Below are 22304 nucleotides of genomic sequence, written 5' to 3'. Positions count from 1 at the left end.
TTCTGTTGTATTTCTCATTTAAAACTTGACTCTCTGATAAGTTTATATAAAACAAACCTCACAATGAGCTCTCAGCAACATGTGTGTGTTTATTTTGAATGGAGAATAATTACCAGATGGAAATTTCCATGTAGATAGGATGGGACTGATTAAACACACAATTCCATAGCCATAAAACAAAAGCAGGACAAAGGGGTGCAAGGGGGAAAAAGCTCTGCTGTCATATGTGAATAATCTATATCCTGCATAAAACAGAACCACAATGTATTCCTAACCATTCCACACGTGTGTTAATGGAGAGTATCCATGTGCACACACACACACACACACACACACACATACACACACACACACACACACACACTTTAATTACAACTGGATTGTGGAAACAATGAAAATTAAGTGCAGCACAGCCCCTTAACCACAAGTATTTAAACAACAAATGATTCATCTTATTTACGTCATCTCAGTCCTCTAAGCTGCTCCACACACACTTTGAAATAAAATCCCACCAGATTGAATCAAGGAGGCCCAGTGAAATGAGACAAATAAAAAACAGATAGATGCTAGAAAACAAAAGAACTCCATGTACCTTCAACGGAGCCGAGGCTCAAGCGAGAGTCGGAACATCTGCATGCGTTTAGGTGAACGAGCCCCCCTTTCCCCCTTCCCCTTCCCCTTCTTTCTCAGAGTAATGACAGCGCCAGGGCCTGTGGTTCTATTTAACAATCTCAGAGCCCGTGATTATTCCTCACTTCAGAGGATGATACCTCCAGCCTGTAATCTGGCCCTGACCTTCACCGCTGACGGGGGGAGCCGGAGGAGGCTCGGGGTCAAGGCTCGGACACCCCCCTGCAAATTGGCCACCAGAGACATTAAGAGAAACCAGCAGAAAGAATGGGAGTGGAGCCTTGGGGAGAGGAGGAGAGGGAAACAGGAGAGAGACAGGAAGTGAGCGGGAGGAATGAAGAAGAAAGGAGCAGAGGAAAGAGGGCACAAAGGGGAAAAGGAGGGAAGGAAAGATAAGAGGAAGAGAGATTGGAGAGGAGAGGCAGATATGAGTGGAGCAGAGGAGGATGTGGTTTGTTAAAGGACAGATATGGCCTATCTATTGCTTACTTCACTCCATGCCAGCTCTGTGGGAGAGGTGGAGGTGGGATTTTACAGACTCTGGAAGGCTTCTGGGAAAGGTGGAGACAACTGGTACCGCACCCTGGGCCCCAACAAGCTGCAGTCTTTAATCACCGAACACACACACACACACCAGAAAACAGAGTGCATGTGCATCCCTACACAACAACACACACAGTTTCCCTCTTTTGTGGTTTTCTGCAGCAAAGTTGTTGTTTTCTTTCTGCACTGGATGCTTTTATCTCCTCCTCTTTGTAGCGCAGTCCCTTAATGAAGGGCAGTATGTAAGGAAGAGGGAGTTCACACAGACACACTATATTCTGCAGCTCAGAGGAACATCAAAGACACCCATTGATTCTTCTTATCCTCGCTCCCATGAGGTGCAGAGCAAGGTATGAGCACCTCTAAATGAAAGGCAGGATCCAGCGTTACAGAAAATGAAACAAATCAATCAACCAACTGCCAAAAAGTGAATCTCGTCTCTAATTAAAACACTGATACGAGGAGACGTCTTGCTGTGTGCACAAGGAGGGACCAGCGGGGCTTGTGTTGAACACATGGCTCCCCTCACCACCACCACCACCACCTCCATGCTCATTACATCCATCGGGGGAGCTAATGAGAGAGCAGGCTGGGTCCCACCGCAGTCTGCAGTTTAACGTCTAAACACATGGCATCTCCATCCACATCGCCCACGGTGTCGGGCTCAAATCTGCCCACCACATGTGTAATTAACTGCTTTCTGGCATCTCGCTGCTCTCATTCTTTCACTATCAGATCACAAACTGCTCTGTCGGCTACGCAAATGTGTTAGCATTTTAGAGCAAAGTGTTCCTTGTTTTCCACCTGAAGCCACACATCCACACAGTGTGTGATACATTAGGTATGGAGGAGGCTGCCTGTGTGGGACGGACGCTTCGACAAGAATGACAAGGAGATGATAAGGTATTAGATGCATTGTTTTTAAAAAAAGTGCATTGAAAATATGCAGTGACAGTGTTCCATGTAAACAGGTTCTGTCTCCCAGACGCCTTGACATAAGAGACAGACAGAGGTGTGTGATGTTTGTTCCTGTTTAATGCAGCAGTTCTGCCAAGCTTCCCTAAAGCCTCAGCCTACTGCCAGACTTTTATGTGGGATAGGGTAACCAGGGGAAGCTTTCATAGCTCCCTACCAGGTGACATCAGACATCCCCCAGCAGTCTCTCCCTCTCTCTGCCTCCCTACCACCCATCCTCCCGCTGGAAAACACTGCACATCTTTGTTCTCACATCCCCCTCTTCTAGCTCTAACCCTAAATATAAGTACACACACACACACACACGTCTTTTAGTCCATTCTTCAAACCGTACGATGCACAACTGATTTTGAAAATCGCATCTTCAAAAAACAGGGGGAGGCCAACAGGAAGATTGTTTACACTGCTCCTCTGGCCTCGGGGTATGAAATATGGCAACTTGATCAGATGTCTGGAAGCATATCCAAGTACAAACACATGCTGGAAAAAATACAAACACAGGATACTGTCTGGATCCTTTCTCTTAACATTTTGAAGCAATGTTTTTTTAATACCTCAGATAGCTTGCTTTTTATATAAAAGTGTGATTAGTTTAAAAACAACTTTTACTGTACAGTATGTGCTACAACTGTACATTCATTTCTGTGTTTGTGATGCTGCAGTTTCTTGTCCGAACCAGACCAACGATCTCAGTTATGTCCTTTATTTGATCCAGAGAGTGCCTTGGAAGATAAATACTGAGCGGCCAGGATGTACACAGTTTCAAAAAATACAGTCACCTGGAACTGACACTTAGCAGGGCGCCACAGGAAAGCCTTGATGACCACCAGCCGACCAGCGTGGCCATTAATTGGGGATGATTGCGGGGTTCCCTGGTGATGAAAATGAGGATTGAGTAGGATCAATATAAAGAAAAGGAACACCAGTTCGTAAACAAACTGCATACTCTTCACCGCAGCATGAAACTGGAGAGGGAGTGGGGCCATTGAGAAATAAAAGCCCTCCATTCCAGAAGAAACCAACCTGGCCTTGACTCAAAACCAGATGTGAGTGGTTACACTGAAGAGAGGCAGAGTCAAAGAGAGCGACATGAGGGGTGGAGAGAGAGAGAGGGGGAAGGGGCTGGGGCTGAAAATATGGGGAGCTGAAGAGAGGAGGCCAGTTGCACAACTTCTGTCTCTTCTCTTGCAAGACAGTAAAAGAACAATATGTTGGTCTCCTGACAGCTCTCTCTCTCTCCCTGGTGTTCATCAGGCGTCAGCTTTCAGTCCAACTTAGGATAATTATGGTGCTCAGAGTCAGCTAGTGTTGAGTAGCACTAAATATACTGCTGGGTTTGAGTTATTCTGCCTAATAATGTTCATCACAACATAAACACAAGCTAAAATGATGCACCTCTTGTACTTAAGGTTCAGTTTCTAACAGCAACTTCTGGCTCTGTCCCCTTAAACCTGCATTCTTTCTAATGGCCAGCAGGGAGTGACTCCCCTAGTTGCAAAATGATTGTCTGGTAGTATAGAAGTCTATGAGAAAATGACCCTACTTCTCACTTGATTTCATCAGAGCAGTATTGCAAAGTCCCCCAGCAGTCTAAAAAGCATTTTCCCGGTAAAACTGTTTTCTTGAGCTGAGAAAAGCTATTTAAAAGCAAACGCAAAAGGGAGAAACACAACTGCAGATATTCATAATGCAACAAGTAGAAAAAAAACTTTTTTTAGTGCAAACACCAGGCGAGCAATTCACGTTGGACTGAATAGGCGCCAACTTTGAGTCAGATATCCAGTTTGTAAAATACATCCATGCTTTAAAACTGTAGTCCACAAACTAATGAGTGATGTCATGCTGCCTGTGTCCACTTATTTTTACACATTTACTTATTTTATACAGTCCATGGTTCAGCCTCAACCTTACTTTATTAATTATTGTCATTACTAAACAGCTAAAATGTGCCTTTGCCTACTAATTGGGGTATTTTATCTATGTACACTACCGGTCAAAAGTTTTAGAACACCCCAATTTTTCCAGTTTTTTATTGAAATTCAAGCAGTTCAAGTCAAATGAACAGCTTGAAAGGGTCCAAAGGTAAGTGGTGAACTGCCAGAGGTAAATAAAAAAAGGTAAGCTTAACCAAAACTGAAAAATAATGTACATTTCAGAATTATACAAGTAGGCCTTTTTCAGGGTTAACAACTTAACTCTATGGAGTCTTGGGCTATTTTGTCCATTTTTGAATTATTTTCATGTCTTTGTAAGTCATTTTGTGTCTTTTTTGGGTCATTTTGTGTCTTTTTTTAGTCCTTTAGTCCAACATAAACTTTCAAAACACTATCATGCTCAATAAAGAATTTTAAATGTTGCAAATGTGCATTAATTTCAGAGTACACTGAGACATTAAACTGCATCGTTTTTAATTAAATTCTGGAATAGTTGGTGTGTTCTAAAACTTTTGGCCAGTATTGTACAGATATATATATTTCAGTCCATGGTTCAGCCTCAACCTTACTTTATTAATTATTGTCATTACTAAACAGCTAAAATGTGCCTTTGCCTACTAATTGGGGTATTTTATCTATCTATGTGTGTGCCCTGACATGTCTTTCTATGAATGGAAATGAGATCAGAGCAGAATGCCATCCTGTCATCTGGACTGGCCCCATGTGGCCAAGATGGCCCAGATATGGCCATTTCAGGGCAGCGGGGAGCTCTCTGAGGTCAAACAGGAGGCGAAACCTCTCCCTTGGCAGGACATGAATCAGCGGGGCGAAGCCTCTTGGGTCCTAGTATAACAACAGCTGTGGGGAGAGATGAGCATGCTTGCCTGTCTATGTAAGAGCAGCACGTAAACCACTGAAAGTCACCCGCTCACCTTCAATCAGGAGAGACTATCTCCTAAACTCTGCATGCCCCCCCGTCCCCTCCTCACCCTCTCACTGATCCTTCTCTCACTTTGATTATGACCTGCTGGATGGCATAAACAAAGATTAGCATCACTGGCTGACCACCCTGCATCTGTCACCGGTGCTGTAATCAGCTTGGCTTCATTAAAGTGGGCTTTGATAGGAGTCTGATGTAATGGAGTGCCCTCCTCTCAGCTGTCACACAGGCAGCTACTGTAAGGACTTGGAAACCATGTGCTTCATACCACTGACATGAATCTGGGTTAGGCAAATGTATTACATTATACAAGTAGTAGATCAGAACATTATTTGATCGGTGACTGGAAAGTAGGGGTGTGCCATATTGTATCGTTCACGAAACATTTACATTTACATTTAGTCATTTAGCAGACGCTTTTATCCAAAGCGACTTACAGGAAGAATAAAAACAAACAATCAAGGTTTAGTGCAATAAGAGCTATTAGTGCATCAATAAGTGCTAGAGACAATTCTTTAAGGAGTAGAATTATCATGTTGTGCTAGGAAAGAAGATGCTCTCTGAAGAGCTGAAGGTCTTCAGGAGTTTTTTTAAAGGTAGAGAGGGACGCCCCTGCTCTGGAAGGATAAGGAAGGATTGGAAGGATAAATAACAAAAAAAATGTGGAAATGCTCAAGTGCTCAAGTAATAATATCGTTTTTTTTTTTTATGGTAAAAAAAAATGCATATCATGATATTGGCAACGTTCCTACTTCTTGATGTAGTGGTTAAAATTGTTTTAATCATAAAAAAACATTTACTCCCTGTCGGTAAACACATGCAGCTTTCAAAATAAGAGCACAGAGAATCCACCACAGAATTTACAAGAAGACTGTCAAAATAAGATGCCTTAAATAAAACATACAAGAACCTTTATTCTCCTTTACAAAATGTCATTAAAATATGCCCCTAAATGGTTAATTTTTATTATTTGCTCATACTCAAGAGTCAAGAGTAATTCCTTTTGGTATTTGGCAACTGTTGAGATTTGCACTTCACACTACATTTTAGATTATTTATTTATACAGACAAAAAAAAAAATCATGTTTTCTATATCTTTTTAAGAATTTCCTCATATCCTCAAGAATATCGTTATCGCAAAAATAGCCTGCAATATCGTGATATTCTTTTAGGGCCATATCGCCCAGCCCTACTGGAAAGAGAGAAACACAAAGTGGCTGTCATGGTTCACTATATATTTGAAACACGAAAAACTGAAGTTCAAAATGTGGAGCCACACACGTTATGACTGCACCACAGAGAGCATGTTGCTTTAATTCACAGGTTACAGGGCTGGGTGGTGTAATGCAATAGTCTCTGCGTGGGCTTATATATGGCCAATGCCATGTGTTATATGTACTCAAACATTTAACGATCTACTCCAACAAAAGTTTAGTGAAAGGAGTTCCTTTAACACAGTGGCGGTTCTAGACCAATTTTACTGTGGGGGCCAAGGAGGGGCCAGTGTTTAATCAGAGGGGCCCATTAGCATATAAAAAAATGGCAAAGATGATATTTAAGCATTCAAAATCTTTATTTTAGATCATTTAAACATCTCATTTAAGTATATTTGGAAGATACAAATACATTGATTGAAACAATGAGGCTTACCAATAACAATTATTTTTATACAACAACGACATTTCTCATTTTTGTGCACAATTACTTTTTTTATTTTGAAAGTGCAGTACAGTCAGAATTATCTTTATATATGCAATATTTTATTGCACAATTAAACTATCATACAATGCACACATTCTTGGTTCCTTTTTTGAACAATGAGATATTGTTTGAACAAAAAAATAGGTAAGAATTGTACCGCCATCATTATGAATTTATCATTTTATTAGTAATTTGACACAGGGGCCACAGCAGGGGCCAAGGGCTTCCTCACAGGGGCAGTGGCCCCTGGAGGCCCCTGTGAAGAACCGCCACTGCTTTAACACTCAATTTATACTTTATTTTGTTGTGCATGTTTTTGCTCAAAGTCTTTAGACGTTCGAGTCTAAAATCTGCATGTATTGTGCGTGTACTATGTTAAATAATTGCAAATAAACTACCAAAAACAATTATATTTGTCATTGACTATAGAACTGTATTTTTCCAAGTGATTCATTAAATGTTTAGTCTCTAAAATATCAGGAAATTAAGAAAAATGCCTGTCAATTTACCAGTTCCCATGTCTTTAAAGATTTTTTTTGTATAACTAACGGCCAAATCCCAGCGAATAGTTTGGCTAATATGTTAGATAAATGACCTAAAGATGACATGTTTTAAAGTATGTAAAAAATGCTCTGCTATGATTCATATTGTTTAACATGTTTCCCCCACATTTATGGTTAAAAGAAAACAAAAAAATTACCCTGAAGCACATGTACTTGTTCTCCCTCATTGATAAAAATGTGGATCTGGCCTTCTGCTGCCCACCACCGCTGATCGGTGAAAGAGTGCACCAAGATGACTAGGGAGATTCAGTCATACATGCTACTATGTAGTACAGAAAAGTTAAACATAAACATAAGAATACAAAAATGAGCAGGATCTTAACCCATTGACGCCTAAAACTTCCTGTAAAACCTCTGGGTGATTTTAAAATCAGCCCCTAAAACCTGAAGTTTTTCTGGAAATTCAACAGAAGTGTCAACGCTTCTACTAAATAATAGATTTTTCAGCCTCTGTAGCAGATAGAAATAAAATTCAAAAAGTATTTGAGAGCTTATACAAATACTACAAAACGACATATCCACTTTCCAGGCTTCAATGGTTTAAATGATTATTAAAACTGACTTATGTATCAGTTTCGTAGTCATTTCAGCCTTAAAATGAACCACAATCTGCAGCACCAGACGAAAAAAAAAAAAAAGTACACAGAAACTAGACAGGATTTCAAACATGCACACACACCCTGACAAACAAGAAAGCAGCGAGTGCACAAGGGCAACGGCATATCAAAGCCAGTGTGGGACAGGCGGTTAGACTCAAACAGGATGTTCCTCTGTTTCTGGCCTCCATGTGAAATTCTGTAAGCTCCCGCGCAGGCCCCTGGCTCTTAAGCCCGGCCAATGGGGAGCGCGCCCAGGCCGATAAAGCTGAGGGGATTTGTTCCACATTCCTCAGGCCCTTTAAACAACACAGTGGATGTGAGAATGCCAGGTTGTGGGTGAGGTGGCTGCAGCGCCAATCCCATTACGGTCCAAAGCAACTAACTCCACCTCTCACATGTACAGCTGAAACCAGCTGAAAGTTTACATACACTATATAAAAAGACACATGTGCTTTTTTTCTCACTGTCTGACATGAAATCAGACAATCACTTTTCCTGTTTTAGGTCCGTTAGGATTACCAAAATTATTTCTATTTGCTAAATGCCAGAATAATGAGAGAAGGATTTTTTTTAGACAATTTTTTATTACTTTCTTCAAAGTCAGAAGTTTACATACACTAACACTATTATGCCTTGAAACAATTTGGGAAAGCCCAGATATCTTCCAGCCCAGATATACATCCACAGGTGTGTCTCCAATTAACTCAAATGTTGTCAATGAACCTATCAGAAGCTTCCAAAGACATGACATCATCATCTGGGCTTTCCGAAATTGTTTCAAGGCATAATAATGTTAGTGTATGTAAACTTCTGACTTTGAAGAAAGTAATAAAAAATTGTCTAAAAAAATCCTTCTCTCATTATTCTGGCATTTAGCAAATAGAAATAATTTTGGTAATCCTAACGGACCTAAAACAGGAAAAGTGATTGTCTGATTTCATGTCAGACAGTGAGAAAAAAAGCATATGTGTCTTTTTATACACTACCGGTCAAAAGTTTTAGAACACCCCAATTTTTCCAGTTTTTTATTGAAATTCAAGCAGTTCAAGTCAAATGAACAGCTTGAAAGGGTACAAAGGTAAGTGGTGAACTGCCAGAGGTAAATAAAAAAAGGTAAGCTTAACCAAAACTGAAAAATAATGTACATTTCAGAATTATACAAGTAGGCCTTTTTCAGGGAACAAGAAATGGGTTAACAACTTAACTCTATGGAGTCTTGGGCTATTTTGTCCATTTTTGAATTCTTTTCATGTCTTTGTAAGTCATTTTGTGTCTTTTATCTGTCATTTTGTGTCTTTTTTTGTCATTTTGTGTCTTTTTTTGGTCATTTAGTGTCTTTTTATTATCATTTTGTGTCTTTTTTTGGTCATTTTGTGTCTTTTTTTAGTCATATTGTGTCATTTTTGTCATTTTGTGTCTTTTTTTGGTCATTTTGTGTCTTTTTTTGGTCATTTTGTGTCTTTTTTTAGTCATATTGTGTCTTTTTTGGTCATTTTGTGTCTTTTTTTGTCATTTTGTGTCTTTTTTTGTCTTTTTTGTCATTTTGTGTCTTTTTTTGGTCATTTTGTGTCCATTTTTTAGTCATTTTGAGTCATTTTTTGGTCATTTTGTGTCTTTTTTTGGTCATTTTGTGTCTTTTTTTAGTCCTTTAGTCCAACATAAAATGTGCATTAATTTCAGAGTACACTGAGACATTAAACTGCATCATTTTCAATTAAATTCTGGAAAAGTTGGTGTGTTCTAAAACTTTTGACCAGTAGTGTATAGTGTATGTAAACTTTTGGCTTGTACTGTAGGAACTCTTCACAAGTGTCCAGCTGAGCTGTATTTGACTCCACATAGCCGGGGGTTTAGTATGAATCAACTCTTCAAACTGGTCGTCTGTCAGCTACAACAACACTTTCTAAGCACCTCTCCGCCTTGTCTGCCTCTGATGGCTGAAAACCATTTCAACACAATCACTCTCACCTGTAAGGGCACTTTGTGTTCACTTTCTGTGTACTGTCGTCAGTGTCAGGTTCCCAGCTGTCTGTCTAGAATTGGGATGTCAGTTATAATTGCTCTCACCTGTGAGATAACCGCCAACACCACTGTTTTCACTGCACGTTTTGTTAAGCTGCAAGGGATTTGAGTCACAGCTTTGAAAAGCAGGCCTGGCAGTTCATAGGGGCGAGGCCCTGTGGTTGGAGGCTGGTGGAGCTACAGGCGCTACGCTGCTCCTGTGGGTGACGGAGAAATGTAAACAAACCATGTTGGGGAAGGACAGCTGCACGCCGCCGTGGACGAGAAACAACACGGCCAAAGCTTTATATGTTAAGTGGTTTCCAACCTTTTTGTCAGAACATCTTCATCAACACCACCAGTCATGTTACAAATATGTTGTTATGAGTGGATTACACACTGGATGTTAAGGGGATATTGTTACAATATTATTTTTATAAAATTGATTTGTCAATGTGTGGGTTGCTTTGGAAAAGTTAGCGTGTACTGCTAGTGGCAGAGGATAAACCATTTGCCCATTACTTTTAACTATACAGCCATTAGTTTAAGATAAATACAGTACAGGCCAAAAGTTTGGACACACCTTCTCATTCAATGCGTTTCCTTTATTTTCATGACTATTTACATTGTAGATTCATCAAAACTATGAATGAACACATGTGGAATTATGTACTTAACAAAAAAGTGTGAAATAACTGAAAACATGTCTTATATTCTAGTAAGCAAAGGGTGGTTACTTTGAGGAATCTAAAATACAAGACATGTTTTCAGTTATTTCACACTTTTTTGTTAAGTACATAATTCCACATGTGTTCATTCATAGTTCTGATGAATCTACAATGTAAATAGTCATGAAAATAAAGGAAACGCATTGAATGAGAAGGTGTGTCCAAACTTTTGGCCTGTACTGTATATTCTCTACTATTTCAAATTATATTACATCTTTCTTTATTCTTTTTTATTTAGATGGGAGTTGGTAAGCACTCAGTTTGGAGAAGCAGGCAGCTGTGGTTGCCAGAACTTTACTGTAAAAAAATACAGTGAGTTTATGTAAATGTAAATATAAGCAAAAACTGTAATGTATACTGAATAATCCCATTACTTTTAGGGGTAATTGTGTCATCATGGTAATTCTTCATTAATTTTACATGAAAATTTTATATTTTTACAGCAAAAATGTGTGTTTCCTACAGTTTATGACAGCAGGAATTAAAGTTGTATGCTATTCTTTGATTTACAGTCATTGAAAGGATCTACTACAGTGATGTACAATGTTTAATTTCACAACCTATTTCTGATGTAATTTGACAGTGTTTTACTGTCATTTCTACAAATATTTTTTACAGTGTAATCCACAATGATGTTTTGGCTGCTCACTTAACACTCGACACTGTAGTTAAAGGCTAGTGGGCTGCTGGATGAGTTGCCTGCTGGTTTTCCTGAATATGTCTTCAACAACAGGTTCAGGGTCAAAACCCCTCAGCTCCACCGTCCACTGGTTACGGCTCCCTATGGGTAACTTACACAGAGAAGTACAGATCCATATGACTGACCACGATAAGAGCAGCTTTTGCAGCCGTGACCAATCAGCTGGTAATGTAGCATGAACTCTCAACACATCCATCTGTGAGGCACACTGGGCAAACAGAGACGGGCGGCTGTTCTACTGTACTATTACTGCATTCAGCCCTCAGGGAGAATCAGCCTCACCGGTCACAGGCTGCCAAAATACAGAGTTCAGAGCAGTAGGATGCAACAAATAACCAAGGTAGACAGGCAAGCACACAGGAAGAGCCCCGAATAACTCATCTGCTGCCGCCTAACTATTCTCAATGGCACTTGCCAAACCTCAGCTCCCAGGAGACACAGCTTGTTTGGTGCTGTTCCTCCTTCATATGAAATATTTAGGGCTTTGGGTGAAAAATTCCTTGGCTTTGCAGACTGCTGCACAGTTTTTGACACTAAATATCTTGAATCTGACACACAGGAAAAAAGATCTGCTAAATATTCAAAGTGGCTGCAACTCTTTCATCTCCAGATTCTCTGTGTTGATTTAAAAAGCCTCATTTATACCTGCAGCGGTGCAGGCTTCCGTAGATGGCGTGCAAGCTCATTTGTTGTTTCGTTGAGGTATATTCCAAAACACGAGGCAGGTGCAAACAAAATATTCTTTTAAAAAGCATAAACTTAATGAGTATTACAGAATAAAAGGCATAAAAACCAAACATGCAACTCCTCAATAGCGAGGGGGGATTATATTAACTGTACACTCATATCCCATATCAAATATTCATGGACATACTTTAACAATTTTACACTTCAAACATTTGGAAGAACAAATGTATTCCAATGAAACGAAGGCTGAAAGGTTGAATATCCTGTAAACAATGTTCTTACATTCTTCTGTTTTTTAAAGCAAATTAGTCGTCTTTTTAACAGTTTTTTTTGCTTTTGTCAGTATTTGTGTCCCCTTACGTGCAGCAAACACCTCGCTACAAAAATGTGGAGGTGTAGGATCACATATAAAAAATAGTGCAGCCTTCCTGCTTTGCGCAAAATATATTATGACATAATTTTTGGCTCATGCACCTTCATGCCAAGGCCACTACGGCGGCAAGCACAAACCAGCCTAACTCTCTCTGAGCGTTCATCCAGCCGCGAGGGTTGCCAGTCTCAAAGACCACGAGAGCTCTTGACACTGCAAGAACAGGCTTAATTCCAAGCTGTGAAGTTCCTCACAGACCTGGAACTGGACAGGGGGTCATCCCAGGGTCAACAGCAAGTGTTTTCCTGAGGATTCCTAAAAATACACTCCAGAGCGGAGGAGACTCCACGATAAACAGACGATGTGAAGGAAGCCTGGACATGTAAAATGGACCATCGCCAACGGGCCACTGGCTGTAATGCTTTGGCATTTAAGACGCAACTTCCCATGAAAGAGCAGACAAAGTTGAAAGCTGAAGATGAAGTGATGAAAAAAAGAAAGCAGCACACGAGCCAATTACTGATGCACCCAAATCATGCAAAGCTCATTCATATTTCTGTTGAATTATTCTCAAAGAAAATGACTGGCCGAAGAAATAAAAGGGCTATGAGGGGTATGATGAATTACTTTTGAAAACGTAGCTACAAGACAAGAATCTTAAAGCCTTGTGGTGCAAATTCATGAATTATAATTCTTATTTGTGACACATTTCAGAAATATGCCAAGTAAAGAGGACGCAGTCAGCAAGACTGAAACATCTGTGCTTCTTCCTTTTGGACTGGAGCTGCCATGTGTGCACTTTAGTGACCTGACAGACTAGCTGTGTGTGTCTGAAACACTGTTCCCCAGTGTGAAATTCTGGAACGTAATTCATCCATGGCACAAGCAGAGATCAAAAGGCTATGGTGCAGAGGGCAGCTCAGCAGAGCGCACAGAGAGCTGCTGCTTTCACAGCCATAATTACTGGAAACCAGGGCCATGAGGCAATATGAAAGCACACTTAAACATGAGCTCAGTTAGCTTAGCTTAGCTGCTTGTATATTCTTATCTTATCTCAGGTATAAAGCTACAAGTCTGACTGAGTCTGGCTCTCTATCACGCAGCACGTCTGGAGGCAGTCCACTTGAAAGCACTAAGTGTGACACTAAATGTTTGATAAAAGTTCTTGAAAGACGATTAATACTTCAAAAAGCTGAAGGGGCTGATGTGCAATAACACCTTAAAAGCTATGAGATAATCAGGGGCTGCCAGGATAGAACAGTCCTCAGAGTTAAGCACATGACATTGGGGGTAAAAGTTCAGATATTCTGATACACTGGCATTCTTGGAGTGATAGGATCAGTCAGCCCATATCAACACTCAGGAGTAGCTGCTGGTTATAGAGGACGACCTTGCAGAGCTGCTATATCCGACAGCTTTGCTGCATTTATGGGCAAAAAATCAGCTGCCTAAAATCTTTACTGTTGCTGCTTGTACCACAAAAGCAGATTTTCTAGAGCTAATGGTGTTTTTTTGTACTTTTTAACACATCTTGTAAGCTTTTTGTAAAGCGGCACGCTATAAAAGTCAGTCAGCAGCAATATCTTGAAATAAAATCCAGATTTAGTAGTTTTCTTAGTGAAGCACCTCCTCCTACAAGCAGATGGTGTCTCTGAAAGGCTCTCAGTGAGGGGGGCAGGCATCTCAAGGAGAACTGCTGTTTATTTGAAATGAGCCTTTAGGTAAACAAGTTACATGGCACACACAGGGCCAGGTCAGCTTTTGAAGTGGACGGGGCTCAGGAAAGAAATGGGTGGGGGAAGAAAAGAAGGCTGCCTTCAGAGGAAATGAGAACAGTGGCCTCTTTCAGCACTGTTTCATCCTCTCCCTCCCTTTTTGTCGCATATAGAAAAGGCACAAAAGGTGTTTCGGTGTATAAATACACCAGTGCAGAATGTGAGAACCGCTGAATTCTTACTTCTCCTCAACACGTCGTAGGTAAAATCATTCCGCAGTCATTCTTTCCCGAATTTAATTACCACCCGTGACAAAAATAAACCACTTCCTTTCAATGGAGACCCATTGAGGGTTTTGATGACGGGAACAGGTTTGAGTAACAAAAGCAAGTTTGCAGCCATTCCCCATCGGAGAGGAATGTGATGTGCAGAAGGAGGGCCAGGCCCGCGCTGTCTGCAGAGCCTGGATCCAAGCTTTGAAGCTGCTAGTGTGTTTCAACAGCTAACCACTTTCAGATGGGACTGTGGCGTTTTATGAGCTGAGTAATAGCGATACCTACACATGTGCAAGCTTGGGGTCCCAAAGAGGGGGAGCTGAGCTCAGAGCAGAGAGAAGGATGCCTAACTCCTCGGGGGTCTGGAAATGGGTGTGTTTGATAAATCTTGTGCTATGGCATTCTGTATATGAAATTGGAGGACAGGAAGATGGATGTTGTGTAAAATCTGTTCACCTACGAACACAGATCTGCTATAAATTGCACATTTTTTTCAAAGTTCTTGCACATCACATGAACTGAAGGTAGTGACTCCTTGTATGGAATAAACATGGAAATCATCGCAATACTCCTTAATCTCACAGGGACATCTGGAGTGTATACTAGAAGCAGAACACTTGCTGGATGCTCGATCTACATATAAGGAATACTTTGAAAAGCAGAGGCTTTAAACAGCACAGCATCACAACAATGAGCAACAATGCCAGCAGCACTGAGTGCCCTCTTTTTTTAAGTATACAGGAAGCCAGGGTTTGTGGTGTGTGGTGTTTCACTCTCCAGACTCAATCCTAGCAGGGCGTCAGGTTCAGGAATGCGGAGCAAGAATGAGGTTTCGAAGCATTCAGGGGTGACTCTGAAAGCTTTTCGGACAAGAAAGTGGATCCAGCGAAGGACCAACGGGAGATGCTGGTGGCATCGCAACACGGGGGGTGTTGGTGAAAAACACAAAGGTCCAAAAAAAATGTAAATACATACATCAAGATTTTCTGTCTTCTGGTAGTGCTGTCCTTATTATGCTATGTTCATAGAAACAGAATGGCAGTTCTGGGGTTGACTTTCTGTCTCTGAATCTGCCAACACGTGTGTGACGTGTGTTGACAACATAACACCTAACAACAAGCGCCAATTTGTTATGTACCAGCCCAAAGAGTGCAATGTCCGTTCTAATCTTATTCTATTCGTCCAAATATATTCTTTATTTTTGTTACGCAAACCAGCAGTTCTCAACCTTTTTGAGTCGCGATCCCAATTTAATATACATGTTGTCCGCGACCCCCGCTCACTGAACAGAATCTCACATGCACAGTTCAGATCACCCAAAAAAGAAACAAAATGACCAAAAAAAGACACAAAATGACCAAAAAACACATAAAATGACCAAAAAACACACAAAATTACCAAAAAAAGACACAAAATGACCAAAAAAAAGACACAAAATGACCAAAAACAACACAAAATTACCAAAAAACGACATTAAATTACCAAAAAGACTAAAACACATGAACACTTTAACACAGTGGAGACAGAGCTGACTTCCAAATGATTTGGCGACCCCCAGAAATCATCTCGCGACCCCAATTGGGGTCCCGACCCCAAGGCCAATAGCTGACGTAAACAACAGAGGGTGACTGCTCATTGTCCCTACATCCTACTGGTCCAACACATAACCATGAGGGTCCCATTGGCCCAATAGTCCACACCAAACCACACTGAAATAATTGTTTTTTGATGTGACATAAGTGAAGTTAAAGAAGGTTTAGGTTTAGACACAAAACCTACTTGGTTAGGGTTGGAGTTGGACTATAATTGGGCCGTGGGACCAACAGGAAGTCAGAAGGGACATGGGAACACTGGCGTGGAACCCAACAAAAGTAGAGGTATTCATGCCAAAGATTTATCTTCTAAGGCATTCATATCTATCAGTGTATTGTGCTGCGCTATTCAGTTTCCCTGTGCTTGTATTGTAGAATATATGTCAGGTCAGCTTCTGACCTTTGTGGAGACAATCTCAAGTTTCCACTGGCTGAATTCATAGGATAACAAACTTGAGTCCAAAAGAGGAATCCCCTGTCCTCTTTAAACCAACAAGCAAAAACCTCAGTCTCCCTTTCAATCTGCAAATATTTAAAGCTAAAAAATATTGAACAAACATAGATCTGCAATGCCTGTTTCGAAAAATGTACATGGAAGCTTTCTGTGTCCTCTCTGAGCTCCTCACATGCACTGCACACTCACTGAAGATGTAATCTAAACAATGTAATCAATTAACAATGGCTATAACGACAGCATATAATAACACCACCAACAACCATAACTGAAAAAATATGATATTCCCCTGGCTGTGCTAAGGCTTGCGAAATGAAGTCCACTTGGAAAAGAGCTAAAGCTTTCTAAGGGGGAACAGGGGTTTATGTGGAAACATACCTTACACACTAAAATGTAATAACCTTTGAGTCTCCCGGTGTTTTACTTGGCTGGGAGAAGCACAAGATCAAACACAGACTTGGATCCAACAGCCTTTGCCAAAAATGTCAGCGCTAAGCACTGGGCTCCAGCTTCAGGTATTTTCTTTCCCCTGGCAGGGAGCAAAGACACAGAGCAGTGTTAACCCTAGGCGGGGCTGCCCCAAACAGCCACCAGCGCACTAACCATGAAGGGGAAGTGAGGTCTCCCTGCTGTCATCACTGACCAAGCACGTCTAGGTCATGTAGTGTCACTGAGAACCTGGTTTCATTCAGGAAGTAGGGATATTCACATACAACTGCATGCTCGATGACTTGCTGCAATCGGGTCCTGTGAAGCTACGCTGATCCCTCTGAAGTATTCAATCAGATATCTCATAAATATCATGAAAAGCAGTGACAAGAAGTGACTTCAAAGCGGCGCTGATGGGACTGAGATAGCTCCAAAGATAGTCCATATGTCTGCAGATAAAAGCTCCATTAATGAAGCAAGCGACTGCCATTTCTCTTGACTAAATATATACTATTCTCTTCTGAGCTGTAGGAGACATTCTAATGAAGCCACCATATATATGCCATTAATATATGGCTGAAATGCTGCTCCATTAGATCTTTTTTTATCTTGGCAAAAAACGCAATAAGTATGTTACATTACATGCTGATAATATTGATTAATATCTCGCTCATGTCTGTGCAGTAAATATGAAGCTACAGCCAGGAGATGGTTAGCTTAGCTTAGCTTAGCACAAAGACTTGAAACCGGGGGAAACAGCTAGCTTAGCTCTGAGTAACAGTATCTATAGCTCCAATTTACGCATCATATCTAGTTTTCAGGGACTAATTTTTGGCAAGATGACTTCCTAAACAAACAAGCTACCACACGTTAATTAATTACCTTTAAATGCATTCATTGGGGCATGTTGTTTCAGGTACTAGTGAGACAAGAAATTAGATCCAGGAAGTCCAGATTAAGTAGCACATCTGTGAATCTTGAGGCTTCTTACATGCCAAAACACTGCACAACTATTTATAATACTCTGACAGGATTTTACAACTCTGGTTGAGATTAAATTAGGTTTTGACCAACAGTTTTGTGATCTTGCATGTATTGTATGTGATTGGCCAGCTCAGCACTTTGCCAGTTAACCATGAGTATCTTTAATGCAGCCTTACAGTGCTTTCAGACAGTGTCAACCACTCACTCACTGTCTGCAAGCTTTTATTTTAACCTGATGTACCACATGAGTTTGTGCACAGAACATTCTGAAAAGCTGTTGTTGAAAACTGTTTGGAAAGGGAAGGAACCTGGCAGGTGACTGAATGAACCAACTTTATCAAAGTCCATCACAAGCCAGTCAGGAGAAGAATGAAACCATCGAGAAAAGCCTTCTGTGCTGTTTTTCACACGTCTTTTAAAGAAGAAATGGTTTCCAGGTCAAGCAAATCATTTTTTTAATTTAGTTGATGCATTTAAGTCATTTTTCAAGCAATTATTCCCAAGCATTGTGTAGTTCAGGCTTCTCAATCATGAGGATTTGATACATTCACTCCAAAATAAGCTAATAGGTGGTTTAAATTAGTAACTTTTACAGTATTTATGCTAACCTCTTTAGGAGCTACCCTGGGCTAATGACTTTAGGCTCTCTTTGTGATTATTGTCACTGCACATTTATTTAGTAAAAGGCACCGGTAAAGTAAAATATAAACCAAAACGTACTAAGGTGACTCCAGGATCGACCTAATCTTGGGCCTTGGATAAAAAAAAAAAGGGAGGGTCAATAGAGGCCCATAGCTAACTTTTTCCCTGGTAGATAAATTCAGCCTCGGTTTGTGAATGTGTGATGACTCTTTGATTCCTCCTGACGGCCATAGAGTGGCCTTGCTCCCTTCAGGTCACAGGGGAATTGGGGTAAAAGTGAGCAAACTGCTTCAAAGTACTTCAGACCGTATAAATATCCTCAGAAAAATAAACATTTAATCTGCCTGCAGTGTTTCTAATGTCTTTCTCCATTAGGAGCAGGCCACACAAACCACTCTGTGCCCCTCGCTCTGTCATTCACTCACAAACACACAGACTCACAGAGTGAGAGAGAGATGGACTCGACCTCTGACTCGCAGGCGAAGCCATGTGGTGATATGCACTTAAACCCTCCGGCATGAAAGAATGACTAAAACAAGCATCTCGCACTTGTGACGAGTGTCGGAGCCAACCAGGTGATGATGTTTGCGCTGACAGAGAGCTGAGTGTTTGTTCTGGACAAATGGCAACCAACAGAGAAAAAAAAAAGGCGCAAAAAAGCAGCGTGATGAGGTAAGGGGAGATCAATGGTCACTTCCTGCCTCCACAAACAATGTAGTGGACGAAGCTCTCCATTACTCCCCTTCCCCCACTACCTTTATAAACCCCTCAAATATCTCCCCCATGAAAAAAAACCCTTAAACCCCCACTTCTCCTCCTCCTCCTCCTCCCCTTTTCCTCTCCCACCCCCCTTCCCACCACAGCCCCTCTCCCTGCTCCAGGATTTTGCTGTACAAACCAGGAACAGATGTCTGCCGGGGCCGTGCTGAAAGACCCCGCTGTTCTGGATGCCAGCCACATGCTTTTCATTCAGAGATGAAGGCTCACAGCTCGCCTTCTTGTGAAGCCAATTTCCAAAAAAAAAAGAGAGAGAGAGAGAGAAGGGGTGGAAAAAAACAAACTCTCCAAATGCCTTCAAGTCCCTTCAAAAGCAGTACATATATGAGCACACCTTTTTGTCTCCTCTCCACCATGTATTGCTCTCAGGTACTGCCACATCAGTGACAGGCTTTTTTTTGTCATTTTGTAATGACAAGTGAGAAGTCATGAGATGAGGAGAATATATCTTGAAAGAAGTACTTGAACACGTCTGGAGCTACATGATTCCAGTGCAGACAACTCAAAACTAAAAAGAAATGACTCAGGTTTAAACTTTTACTGAGAAATAAAATGTCATTTAGGGCCACAGCCTTAAGATTACACAGATATCCCAGCATCAGATCCAAATCAAATACTCAAAATGAACATGGCGACTAGAAGATATACCCTAATGCCCAGCGGCATAATTGTCCAAACATAACATCCATTTTGAGCGCGATCGCCAAATGAGGATTTTTATATAAGGGGAAAGTCTTATTCACAGATTCCAAATGAATGTTAAAAAAACATTAGCTTACAATTAGTTGAGTGAGCTGCTTGGGAACTCTGCTCTTAAACTAAATTTATTATTGAGGGGTGAGTGCTGTGTAACTCTCCGCAAGTCAAAATAAATCTGCGTCTCGGAGCTTTTGGCACATCATTACATCCAACCGAATCCCTAACGGAGCCTTTTTAACTTCAAGTGTGATATTATTAACCTTTCAAAGTGGAATAATAAAGCTCTTTGTTGTGGAATTTAAAATGTTGACACACTCCCTCTTCACAGGCCAAGTCTGTGGGAAGTTTTGAGACAAAAGATGGTGCTGAAAGGCTGAATTAGCCTGTCATTATTTGGGCATCCAAGCATGACTGTTTGAAGCTCCAAAATGAAGCACTGTGGTTGTGTGTGTGTGTGTGTGTGCGTGTGTGTGTGTGTGTGTGTGTGTGTGTGATGGTCTGGACTGTTGATGTGTTGATGTTTCCAGAGGTGAAACACAGTGAACCTTCACAGAGCTCTTCCACTAATGAATGCAGGTTTGGATAAGTACAGGGTTTGAAGTTCTCTGCATTTTTACATATTCAATAACCACAGACTAGGCTGGTTTTTTTGAGGGCGGGTTGGGCGATTATACCTTGGACTGCCACTTTGATCTCACCTGTAATATTTCTGTATAAACCCAGGTGCTTGAACAGGTAAGACTTGTCCTGAGCACCTGCAAAGAAGTGTCAAAAACCCTGACGTCTGGAGCCGGGATGAGCCAAGTCATCCTGCTGAATCACGCACTCTTTGTCCACTAATACCAGCCTTTAAGGAGCCTATACAGTTACATACTGAGGGCAGCCTGCCAGCTGCAATCTTGAGTCATGGTTTGCAGCAATATCAATATTTAAACAGGTCTTTGCATCCTTTGATCTTTTGTTATTGCTTGCTATAGCGCAGCAAAGCATTCACAATCTGTTGAAAAGAAATGACAGAGATTTACAGCTTTAAACAAGCTGATGTTGGGCTCGGGCTATGTTAGCGCTTGTTTTTTTGTTGTTTTTCTCCCCTGGTTGTACTCCATCCTCTCAGCCCATCCCCCAGGACAGGGCAGGGGGATAGAGGGGTGAGGGTTCGGAGGCTCCACTGATATCAGAGCCCTTTTATAACTCCCAGCTCTGCGCTTTGAAGTCGCAGCCAGACAGCTAAGGAATCTACTCCCCCATTTGACAATGAGGAGGGGGATGGTCAGAGCTAAATAGTGTGTTTGGCCAATCTTCTCCTGTACAAAATCATAAGTCATTTTAACTGTCACTGCTGCTCGTCAGCCAAGAAGTGGCCAACCTACTATCTGGTGAGAGCTAAATGTGCTACATCACTTAAAATGAGGCTGAAAACCATATAAAATATCAAATCCGCATAAAGAAATGACATAATTACTGCTATTTTCTATTTGACTTGGACTTGTTTCATCATGGTCTAAACCCCAGACATCTAAGAACTCTTAATCCAATAATTATATCTGGAAATGTGACAATGTAATCCGATCCTGGTGAGAGAATTAATTAACGGTGTGTGGGATCAAAAGAGGAAATGCTGGTACCATCTTAGAGCACAGATACATTCTGAGTGTGTTAAAAGTCACTCTGGTAGATGGGAAACTATAGTGCATCTCCAGGGACACCATCCATCTTTACATTCATGTCGGCATAGACATCTTATGCTGCAATAGTCTTCTATGAAAATATGAAATCATGTTAAGTTGAACTCAAATATGTTAATACATCTGCATTGAACATCATGGTAAAATGTATGCTTACCTCGTATACTCTTCTATAATCATGTAACTCTTTTTATAATCATGCCTTGTACTAATTAATATATATTATAATCATGTTAATATACATTATAATCATGTTAGGATGAATGACTTCATGTTATTCTCTGTATAAATGCTGTAATGATGTAATTGTGTAATAATTGTTTGATTTAATGTGGACCCCAGGAAGAATAGTCTTCATCTCTATGAAGACTAATGGGGATCCAAAGGATACCATAAACAATAAACTCACTTCATTTCATTAACAGAGCTGTCAAAGTATAGAGCAGGCAGTCTGCTGCCTCTGTGATACAATACTAAGCTTATATGCATCATATCGTCATGGTAACACTATCACTGATGATGGTATTGATGGATCTGAGTCAGGCCAGGGCTGTCCATAAGGGGGTAAAATATAGGAAAGCTCTCCATTGGGGCCCATTGGAGTCAGCATTATTAATGTTCATCCTTAATATAAGCAATGATAACCAAGTTATGTTGAATCAACATATTCACCATTATGAA

At 40.8% G+C, this 22304-nt stretch overlaps 1 protein-coding gene across 1 annotated transcript in view; it reads right to left on the bottom strand.

Moving 5' to 3' along the window:
- The window catches only part of nkd2b (NKD inhibitor of WNT signaling pathway 2b), a 35311-nt gene that overhangs the window by 10525 nt on the left and 2482 nt on the right, over nucleotides 1-22304 (bottom strand). The window lies entirely within an intron of this gene.

This window comes from Centropristis striata, chromosome 8 (assembly GCF_030273125.1).
Source record: "Centropristis striata isolate RG_2023a ecotype Rhode Island chromosome 8, C.striata_1.0, whole genome shotgun sequence".
Classification (NCBI taxonomy): Eukaryota; Metazoa; Chordata; class Actinopteri; order Perciformes; family Serranidae; genus Centropristis; species Centropristis striata.
Note: the sequence above shows the minus strand (reverse complement) of the source record. Positions and strands in the feature narration are given on the sequence as shown.